The sequence below is a fragment of the Ursus maritimus genome (assembly GCF_017311325.1).
Source record: "Ursus maritimus isolate PB19 chromosome X unlocalized genomic scaffold, ASM1731132v1 scaffold_X1, whole genome shotgun sequence".
Taxonomy (NCBI): domain Eukaryota; kingdom Metazoa; phylum Chordata; class Mammalia; order Carnivora; family Ursidae; genus Ursus; species Ursus maritimus.
Window position 1 is genome coordinate 53,926,791 of NW_024423319.1, and position 11,634 is coordinate 53,938,424.

An 11,634-nucleotide genomic window follows, 5' to 3' on the forward strand; every position below is an offset into this window, starting at 1 on the left:
CAGTGCTTGATCTCACAACACAGATCGTGACCTGAGTGGAAATCAAGAGTCAGAGCTTAACTGACTGAGCCACCCAGATGCCCCTGTTTCTTGAATTCCTGTCTGTATAATTTAGAACACTTAAGTAGTTATTTTGGAGTGTAATGCACCTCCTCATGGGTCACACACTGTACTGACACTTAAGTCTATTTGTAGATCTAGAAGCAAAGAAGGATGGGGGTTTGGGTTCTGAGGGGACTCAGCACCATGTTGAATGGCAATTGCCCCAGGGAAGATTATTATAGTTTTCTCAGGCAGTATAATAGGATTGAGAAGCCACTCTTATAGGATTAAGTGACTTCCACTGGGTGTGGAGAGGCCTCTTCCAACAGCAAAGACTCATCAGAATGTAGGGGTTTTCAATGTCTCTAACTTCACCAGAGTCTTCCCACAAGTCCCAATTACAGCTTTCAGGATCTTCTTTCTTCCCAATCAATGTCCTCACATTGACAATAAACATCCTACAAGGTTCAATTTGTATTGAAATTCATCCAGTAGGAAGATTATATTCTGGGTTTGATTTTCAGCAACATGTTTTTCCTTGCAGCTACAGGAGATAAGAATCCCCTTCAGGGTACACATAGAAGTTTTCAGGTCATTTATGCAGTGATTGGGCTGGTAATATGAATCCCTGAGTTTATCTTTTTCCTTTCTTTCCCTACTTTTCCAGCAACATTAAGAACAACTAGGCAATTTTATTCTATTAGTTTGCCAAAAATGATCCAAAGTATCATATACACAGTCACTCAAATCCCTACTTCTTTTAAGGGGCTGATTAGAAGTATCTAATGGTAATATTTTGTATATCTATATTGTCAGATCATGCCATGAACTATCAGTGCTCTCTTTACTACTAGAAATAGAGTCATTAGCACCTTTAAATCTAATCAGATTAGAGAGCCAATTCCAGAAACCCCAGAACTAAAAAACAAAAACAAACAAATAAACAAAAAAACTCATCCTTAAAATTCCATTCTTCTAAAACTATTCTGGATACCAAAATCTGTACTAGGGTTTTATAGGGAAACAACTAATATGATACATATATATCTGTATCTATCTATAGTTATATCTATATGTGTATATATATAGATAGATATAAATAATATAGATATAGATGTAAATATACATATAGGTATAGATGAAGAGAGATAGATTTATTGTAAGGAATTGGCTCATGTGATTATAGAGTTTGACAAGTCCCAACATCCGTAGTCAGCAATCTAGGGTCCCAGGAGAGTTGAAGATACAGTTTCAGTTTGAGTAGGAAGGCCTAAAAACCAGGAAAGCTGGTTGTGTATTTTCAGTCTGAACGCCAGCAGGCTCAAGAACCAGGAAGAGTCAATGTTTTAGTTTGAGTCCAAAAGCAGGAAAGAAACCAGCATCCCAATTCAAAGGCAAATAAGCAGGAATTGTTCCCCCCTACTCACAAGAGGATCAGCTTTTTTGTTCTATTCAGGCTTTCAACTGATTAGATAAGGCCCACATATATTAGGGAGAGAAGTTTGCTTTATTCAGTCCCCCCATTCAAATGTTAATTTCATCCAGAAACACTCTAACAGACACATCCGGAGTTAATATTTGTCAAAATGTCTGGGAACTTCATACCCCAGTCATGTTGACATGTAATTTAACCACATATAGAGATAGAGATAGAGATGATAGAGATCGAGATATATGTTGGTTAATTCAATTTAGATTAAAAAAATATGAGAAATATAAAAAAATAAAAATGGTTAAGATGGTAAAAAGAAGAGATAGATAAATAGAGATATATCATATTTTTTTTTCTCTGAAGAACCCTGACTGATACAGCATTTGGTACTATAACAATTACCTACAATTGTGTAAGTAGCTTTGGAATTGAGTAATGAGTAGAGGCTAGAAGAATTTTAAGGTATATAGCATAAAAAGTCTAGATTATATTGAAGAGACCACTGGTAGAAATAAGCTTGTTAAAGGCAATTCTGGTGAGAGCTCAGAAGGAAATGAAGGGTATGTAAAGAAAGCTTCTATAGGGGCGCCTGGGTGGCGCAGTCGTTAAGCGTCTGCCTTCGGCTCAGGGCATGATCCCAGCATTCTGGGATTGAGCCCCACGTCAGGCTCCTCTGCTAGGAGCCTGCTTCTTCCTCTCCCACTCCCCCTGCTTGTGTTCCCTCTCTCCCTGGCTGTCTCTCTCTGTCAAATTAATAAATAAAATCTTTAAAAAAAGAAAGCTTCTATAATCTTAGAGAATACATATAACACTGTGAACAGAATATTGGTTGACATAAGATGTTAAAAGAGCTTCTGGTGAGGTTTCAGAAGGAAATGAGGAGCCTGTTACTGGACAGTGGAGGAAAGATAATCCTTGTTGTAAAGTGGCAAAAAACAAAAACAAAAACAAAAAAACTTGGCTTAGTTGATGATAGAGATGATAGAGATCTGCTCTGCTGTGGGGTGGAAGGTAGAACCTGTAAATGACAAACTTGGGGATTTAGCTGAGATTTCCAGACAAAGTGTGAAATGTGCAGCCTGGTTTCTCCTAGTACTTAACAATAAAATGAGAGAATAATGAGATAAATTGAGGATGAAACAGTTAAGCAAATAAGAATCAGAACTTGATGATTTGGAAAATTCTTAGCATGTCCAGATAGCATGCTCTGGGCCAAAAGTGTGGCTGCACAAACTTTTGCTGAAGAGCTTAGGCCTGTGACTCATGGATACAATCAACTATCTTAGTGGAAGCCAGGAAGAGCAGTGGAGTAGGAAGGATCTGTGCAGAATTCTATTGTATAATGGCATAGATCCCATTGACATACATGAGAGGCTGACATGGTTTTTGATAATGTTATACCAAGAGAAACACTATAAGCTCAGACTAAAGTGAACAGAGAGAGGATTAAATGTTGAAAAGCTCTCAGACTTCAGGAATTCTACAGGCAGGAAATATACTCATAGAACAACTCCAATAGAAACATGAGCTGTCCTTCAAGGAAAAAAAAAATGACTACAAGGGCAAATCCATGAATGCATAGGCAGGGAAGCTGGAGAAATGGGAACAGAGGCAGGGGCTGACAGAGCCTCCTTGGGCCCAAGGGGATTATTTTCAGGACATGAAAGCTAACAGACTTTTCCCTTTTTGGTTTCAAATTTGCTTGACATCAGTGACCCTTTTACTTCTAATTTCTCCCTTCCATAATGGGAATGTCTATTCCATGCCTGTCTTCTCATTGCATTATGAAAACTATTTTTTTTTCTGTTTCACAGGTCCACAGATGATGAGGAATTTTGTCTCAGGGTGAATCATACCCAGAGTCTCACCCATATCTGATGTAAAGTAAATAATGAGATATGAAACTTTTTGAGTTGATGATATTTATTTTTTTATTTCAAGTTTTTATTTAAATTCAAGTTAGTTAACATATATGGTAAAATTGGTTTCAGGTGTAGAATTTAATGATTCATCACTTTTATATAATACCCAGTGATCATCACAACAAGTGCCTTCCTGAACACCCACCACCCATTTGGACCATCCCCTGTTCACCTCCCTCCAACAACCCTATAGTTTGAGTCTCTGTAGTTGAGAGTCTCTTATGGTTTACTTCCCTCTCTTTTTTTGAGTTGTTGACATTTAGATGAAATTTTGGATTTAGAGTTAATGCCAGAATGGATTAAGACAGTCAGGATGAAGTGAATGTATTTTGCACATGGGACAGATGTAAAGTTGGGGAGGCAGAGGGCAGATTGTACAAGGATGAACAGTATCCTTCCAAAATTCATATGTACCTGGAACCTCAGAATGTGACCTTGCTTGGAAATAGTTTCATAGATGTAATCAAGTTAAGATGAGATCATACCGGATTTGGGTGGGCACTGAATCCAAAGCCTAGCATCCTAATAAGAAGACAAACACAGAAAAACACATAGGGAATAAATCCATGTGAAGACTGAGTCAGAAATTTGAGTAATGTTGCCACAAACCAAGGGACCACAAAGATTATTGGGAAGCACCAATGCTTGGAGGAGGCAAAGATGGAGCCTAGAGCCTTGAGGAGAAAAAGGGATCATGCTGACACCTTGACTTCAGACTTCTTGCTTCCAGAACTGTGAGAAAATAAAGTCCTATTGTTTTAAGCCACTCAGTTTGGTGAAATTCGTTATAGCAGCTATAAAAAAGAACTTAAAAAACAAGGTGTAAGTCTGTAAAGTACTTCACATTAACAATTTTACTCAAATAGCATTTTTTTTCAGTGGCGAGCACACACACACATATGTAATTGATTCTGATTTCAGATTAATATGTATACACATATAGATGATAAAGATATAGATGGTTATGTAGATATAGATTATGGTAGATGTAGCTATAGATGATGGTACAGATACAGATGATTATATAGGTATTTTTTATTCAAGTATAATTAACATACAGTGTCGTGCTAGTTTCAGGTGTACAATATAATTCAACAAATCTATATATTACTCCATGATCATCACAATAAATGTACTCGTGATCCCCTTTTATCTACTTCTCTCTCCCATCTACCTCCCCTCTGGCAAACATCATTTTGTTCTCTATATTTAAGAGTTTGTGGTTTTTTCTCTTACACTGTTGGTGGGAATGCAAGCTGGTACATATGGTTTCACTCATGTGGAATAAAAGAAATAGTGCCGAGGATCATACAGGAAGGGAGGGAAAACTGAATGGGAAGAAATCAGAGAAGGAGAAAAACCATGAGAGACTCTTAACTATAAAAAACAAACTGAGGGTTGCTGGAGGGGTGGTGGGCGGGGAGATGAGGTAACTGGGTGACATGCTTCAAGGAGGGCATATGATGTGACGAGCACTGAGTGTTATATGCAACTGACGAATTATTGAACTCTGCATCTGAAACTAATAATGTACTATATGTTGGCTAACTGAATTTAAGTTAAAAAAAGAAAGATACTACCAATGGAAAAAAAAGGGTTTTGTTTTGTCTTGTTTTGCTTGTCTTTTTTCTTCTTTGTTTGTTTTGTTTCTTAAATTCCACATATGAGTGAAACCATATGGTCCTTGTCTTTCTCTGGCTGACTTACTCCACTTAGCATTAAGTTATAGATATATCTTAATCTGAAATCAGAATCACTTAATCCATAAAACATGACCTTCCATTTCTCACTTAGTTTCTCGGAAATGTAATGATTGCCACAAAAAAAATTATTGGCTTCTCACCTTTTCAGAGAGGATAAGAGAATACAAACTTTCTGTGAGCGAAATAAGTTTATTTTACAAAGAGCAATAGAGAAAATGTCCTAGGATATCATGAAGTATTTGTAATTTTTCTACCTGCATTCAAAATACAAATCTGAACAGTCTTTCTTTTCCCTTTTTCCTCTACCCTCTTCCCATATTGTCTGGGTTTATTACTGAAGTATAAGTTTTTAAGACTGTGAAGTGTGAATTGTGAGTGGGAGTAGGGAGGACCAGGTGTTCTACACTCTTCAAATGTATCAGTGTCCTAAAAGACACAGAAAGTGTATACCAATGTTCCAGACTCAAGGAGACTAAATGTACACCATAACTAAAAGCAATATACACCTGCTTATAGATTGGATCCTGTACTAGATGGTTTTAAAAATAAGTTTTAAGGAAACTATTTGTCAATTAACAAAACTGAAATACAGATATTAAAATATGGTATTAATGTTAAATTTAATGCCTATATATACTAGACATATTCCTGGTTTCTTTCCTTCTGTTCTCCTTCCTTTCCTGACAGTTGTTAAAAAATTAAAGTGGTTTTAGCTCCAAATTGAATTCTTGAAGTCTTCAATTCTTCACAAAAATAAATTAACCAAAATGTTATGAAAAGTTACTTTAAAAATTTATAAAATCTCTAAAAAATTTATACAAGTATTTCTTAACTTTTTATATAAAATTATTTCCAGCAGTGCCAGTACCAGTGACTGAGGGCCTTGAATACAGACCTCCTCAAGGGGCCATGGACCAAAGAGGAGGACCAAAAGTTCATCAAACTGGTTAAGAAGTATGGTACCAAGCAGTGGACACTGATTTCCAAGTACCTGAAGCTGTCTGGGGAAGCAGGACTGTGAGCACTGGCATAACTACCTCAACCCCGAGGTGAAGAAGTCCTGCTGGACTGAGGAGGAGGACTGAATCATCTTTAAGCCCACAAGATGCTGAGCAACTGCTGGGATGAGATCACCAAGATGATGCCAGGAAGGACAGACAATGCTGTGAAGAATCACTGGAACTCCACCATCAAAAGAAAGGTGGACATGGGTGGCTTCCTGAGTACCAACCCCATGGAAAGCCAGGAAAGTTGGCCCCCATCACTTCCTGCCATAAAAGAAGAGGAAAGCATTGAGGAGGAGGCCACAGCAGCCACCACTTTGAACAGCAGGGAGCTGTCCCATGGACCTGGATGGACACAACACCAGAGCCCTTGGATGACTTCCCCAAGTGTGAAGACCAGGAAAGCTCCTCACTGGAAACCAGCCTGCCCTGTAAGTGAGTGGTGGAGACTGAAAACCTCCTCATCCCTACCATAGAAAGCCCTAGACTTGATGGAGTCAGACCCTGATGCTTGGTGCAACATGAGTAAATTTGACCTTCTCAAGGAGATGTCCACAGAGGGTAGTATCAGCAACAGCCCAGTACAGCCACAACCAACACAGTAGCAGCAGGAACTACCACCCTGCTAGCCTGTTGCCCCAGTGCCCAGTGTGACAGAGTACTGCCTGGATGACCACACCATCTCAGACCTGAGCTAGAGCAGTTGGCTGATCCCCATTTCCCTGAGCACTGAAATGAGGGGAAGGGCTTGGGCATCAGTGCCTCGCCTTCAGCATTGAAGTGGTGAAAGAAGAGGCATGTCACCCTGTCCCCTGTCACGGAGAACAGAGCCAGTTGCTCTTCCTGGACTTCTGTGATAGCCTCACCCTCAAGAACACATACATTAAGATCCTGCCTTTCTCACCCTTCCAGTTTCTGAACTTCTGAAACAAACAAGACACCCTGGAGCTAGAGAGCCCCTCACTGACATCCACCCCAGTGTACAGCCAGAAGGTGGTGGTCACCACTCCCCTGCATTAAGATAAGATGCCCCCGTACCCAAAACACACTGTGTTTGTAACCCCAGATCAGAAGTACTCCATGGACAACACTTCACACATGCCAACCCCATTCAAGAATGCCCTGGAGACCACTAAAGTCCCTGCTCCAGGCTCCAAACCTGGAGAAGGACTTGAAAGAGGACTCTGAGGCCAGCACTGTGCTCATCATTGAGGACAAAGTGAGGCCTGAGAAGCAGAGGAGGATGGCTGGGCTGCAGTGGAGCCCCATCAAGAAGGTCTGCAAGTCCCTGGCTCTTGAAAAAGTGGATGAGGATATGATGGTGATGTCCATGCTGCCCAAGCCAACAAATGTGCTGTCCATCTCCTCCTGTCTCACCATGCCAGGCATCAAAGAGGACAACAGCCTACTCAGCAAGGGCTTCCTGCAGGCCAAGCCTAAGAAGCTGGTGGCAGCTCAGAATCCCTGAAGCCACATTCAACTCCTGCTCCTATGACCAGCACCTGGAAGATGACAGTCTTCTGGGGGGACAAGGGACCTGCTTGTCATGAAAGAGAAAGCCCAGCAGCACCTGGGCCACTTGAAGTCCAGCAACATGTCCCAGACCTTCATCTTGTCCTAGGAGTTTGGTGGTCACAAGCTCATTCTTATGTTTTCAGGGGTCTGGGGCACCAAGGTTGGCTGTGAGTTTGAGAATCACACTCCGATGACCACCTGCAGGGAGCCTTCTGCCACCAGCCCCTCCCCAGACTGCTCAGGTAGAGGCAGAGCAGGGCCACCCACTGTCCTACCCCTGAGTCCAGCTGCGGCTCCTGGCAGTTTCTGGTGCTAACAGAGCAAAGTCCCACATCTGGACCTGCCTGGACTTCTCCCAGTGCCACAGGGGGTCCTATTAGCTTCTTCCAAGCCCTGGTCAGGCCTGGCTTCATCTCAGACCCCTGCTTAGGACAGGAGTTGTGGCCAGCATGCTCCTTCTCTCAACCTGTTAGTACATTTTCTTGAAAGAATAAAATTGCCTTTCTCCTTGAAAAAAATTATAGAGGCATTGTATCAGTGTTAAATTTATTAGAGTTAATGATATAAGAAAATGTCTTTCTTAGGAAATTGACACAGAATTATCTGGGAGTAACGGGCTGTGGTGTATGTAGCTTACTCTTAAGTGTATATATAATGAGAGAGAGGAATCAGTATAAACCTAATGAAGTAAAATGTTAAGGGAAGATGAATCTGGATGAGGGAGGGGTGGAACTGAATTTATTGAACTGTTCTTATTTATTTGGGTAACTGTTGGCAGTGGGTGGTGCTTATGACCCTACTTCCTTGCCCAGACCCTGAGACCTGGGTGAAGTTGGCAGTCCCTTCCCCCCCCCAGCCCCACTCCCTCTCCCCTCCTCCAAACCTTTTACTCCTTCCACCTGCTTCACCCCCTTAACCTCCTTTGCCCTCTCACCCCTCTATCATAAAACCCCCACCCTTAGACCCCTTGGGAAAGCACCTTGGTGACTGTAACACATCATCACTGTGGCCCCTGAACCTCACAGAGTGCAAACTTGCCTGTCACTGGGATCCCCAATGTGGGTGGCAGAGGAGAATGGCCAAGTCAGGTGGCCTCAGGTGGGACTGGTGGTGTCTCAGGGCCGAGGACCCAATGTCTCAGGGTGGCAAGGCCTCCAGGTGGCATAGTCTCCAGCTCTGGATAACAGGGAGGTGGCAGCAGTGGTATAAGCCATGGGTGTCCAGTTCTGACCAAGTGCCTGACTCACCCCTTCTTTAGTCCCCCTCTCTGCCAACATCTCCCTCTCCTGACACCCCCTTCTACACTGTAGCTGTCCTTCAGTCCACTCATCTGTCAGTGTGGTCAGTCTTCATTCCTTCTACCTGTCATCAGGCCCTGCATTTGGATTGGCCATGTGTTGCAGATGATGGCCCTAAAATGCATCCACTAGGAGCTCCTCAACCTGTCCTTCTACCCCTTCTTCCAGTACTCAGCAGAGCCTGTGGGAGACAGTATGTTCCACTGGCAGGCAAACATAATGTGACCCAATGACAGCCCCTACCAGGGAGGGGTCTATTTCCTAATGATCCAATTTCAATCTGATTACCCCATTCAAACAACAAAGCCCTTATTCACCACCCGGATTTACCATCTGAACATTAACAGAAACAGAAGGATCTTTCTGGACATTCTTAGATCCAAGCAATTTTCAGCACTGACCATTCCAAAGTGTTGTTATCCATTTGTTCCATATTGTGTAACCCCAACCCCAATGGTACTTTGATTCCTGAAAGTATGAAGAATTACACAAAGGATAGGTGGAAATTTGACAGAATAGCCCAAATATAGACTCAGAAATACAGTCATGGAATCTTTAAATAAATGAAAATCCCATCAGAGGCAGACAAATACCATATGATTTCACTCCTATGTGGAATTAAAGAAACAAAACAAATGAACAAAGGAAAAATAAAAAGAGAGAGAGACGCACCAAATAAACAGACTCTTAACTATAGAGAACACACAGATGGTTATCAGAGGGGAAGGCGGAAGAGGGGATGGGTGAAATATATGATGAGGATTAAGAGAACACTTATCTTGGGGCGCCTGGGTAGCACAGTCATTAAGCGTCTGCCTTCGGCTCAGGGCGTGATCGTGGCGTTCCAGAATCGAGTCCCACATCGGGCTCCTCCGCTGGGAGCCTGCTTCTTCCTTTTCCACTCCCTTGCTGTGTTCCCTCTCTTGCTGGCTGTCTCTCTGTAACATAAATAATAAATTTTAAAAAATCTTAAAAAAAAAAGAGAACACTTATCTTGATGAGTACTGAGTAACATGTGAAACTGTTGAATCACCGTATTATACACCTGAAACTAATATAACACTGTATTTTAACAACACTGGAAATATTATTTTTTAAATAATTAAGAAGAAAAAAGAAAAGAAAAAAAGACATAGCTGGTTTTATGCAAGTCAATTTTTTTCATGATAATTTTAGTAGAATTAAAAAAAAAACTCAGTGGGGGTGCCTGGGTAATGCAGTCAGTTGAGCAGTCGACTTTGGTTTCAGCTCAGGTCATGATCTCAGGGCTGTGAGATCACACCTCATGTCAGGCTCTGCTCTCAGCATGAGTCTGCTTAAGACCCTCTCCCTCTCTCTCTACTCCGCCCCCCATCTCTCTCTCAAATAAACCAAATCTTTTTTTAAAAATAAAAAATAGAGGGGCACCTGGGTGGTTCAGTCGGTTAAGCATCTGCCTTCAGCTCAGGTCATGACCCCAGGAGGCTGGAATCAGTCTTGAGTCAGGCTCCCTGCTCAGCGGAGAGTCTGCTTCTCTTTCTCCTTTTGCTGCTCCCCCTGCTTGTGCTAGCTCTCTCTCTCTCTCTCTCTGTCAAATAAATAAATAAAATCTTAAAAAAATAAAATAAAAATAGAGAAGGGGCAAGATGGCAGAGGAGTAGGGGACCCCATTTAAACTGGTCCCCTGAATTTAGCTGGATATATATCAAACCATTTTGAACCCCCATGAAATCAGCCTGAGATGGAAGAATGTATATCTGGATCTCTACAAGCAGAAAGGCACAGCTTTTTGCAAGGCAGGTAGGGCAGAGTCATGAATCTGCAGGGAGCTGTTGGAAGATTAACAGAAGGGGGAGGGAGCTGCCATAAACTGGCGTTTTGAAAGTGATATAATACCAGAGCGCAAAATCGGGAGTCTTTGGAAATCTGCTCTTGTGAGAGACATTCCTCTCTGAAAGGGGCTCTGGAAATGAAAAGGCAGAATTCTAGGTAGGTCACTGTGGTCTCAAGATACAGGGGACCACAGAGCAAAAGGAGATTCCTGAAATGGTGGAGGGCCTGAGTGTTGGAGCCAGGAAGCAGGTCTTGGTCAGCGAAAGCAGGAGGGAACTCACAACTAGGATCACCAGAAACGTTGAACCAAGCAGGACAATAGCCACTCTTTCCTTAGGCATCTTGAAAAAATCTGAAAACAGGGCCCACGAAAGGGTAAAAGCTCACAAAGCAGTAGTGGCTGGGAAGGGGCTTTAGGGTGGAACCGGACCAGATTCCGCAGCCACCGGGAAGTTTGCAAACCCACAGCCACAGGGGATTTTAAAAGCACAAAAGGCAGAAACAATCCCCGGCCCCTGAAAACACTTAGGAGAGTAGCTGTAGGCATGCACCACGGGAAGCTGCAGTTTTCATCCGCAAAAGCAGAAGTGGAGACTTTCAGTCCTGCAGAGTGTATTAAAGAGGGCAAACTGCAAATTTTTCGCTCTGGACCAGAGGTTTGGCTATGGCCAGTTTTAGCTCTGACCCCCTAAAGAGGTGCTCAAATGCCTGAAACAACAAAAGCGAAACAGAGGTGTGGTTTCCACTAAGCCCATCCCCCTGCACCTCTGGAGGCTGTGGTATTCAGCAGCGCAAGCAAGAGTGGAGACTTTCTGTCCTTCAGAGTTTATTAAAGAGGGCAAACTGCAAACTTTCTACTCTGGGCCAGAACTTTGGCTGCGGACATTTTTGCTCTGATCCCCTGAA

The 11,634-nt window shown here is 42.2% G+C and overlaps 2 pseudogenes; both read left to right on the top strand.

Moving 5' to 3' along the window:
- The first annotated feature begins 570 nt into the window (after positions 1–570).
- On the top strand, positions 571–7,724 carry LOC103672002 (annotated as a pseudogene).
- Positions 7,725–9,024: 1,300 nt separating this feature from the next.
- On the top strand, positions 9,025–9,479 carry LOC103672001 (annotated as a pseudogene).
- The last annotated feature ends 2,155 nt before the right edge of the window (positions 9,480–11,634 follow it).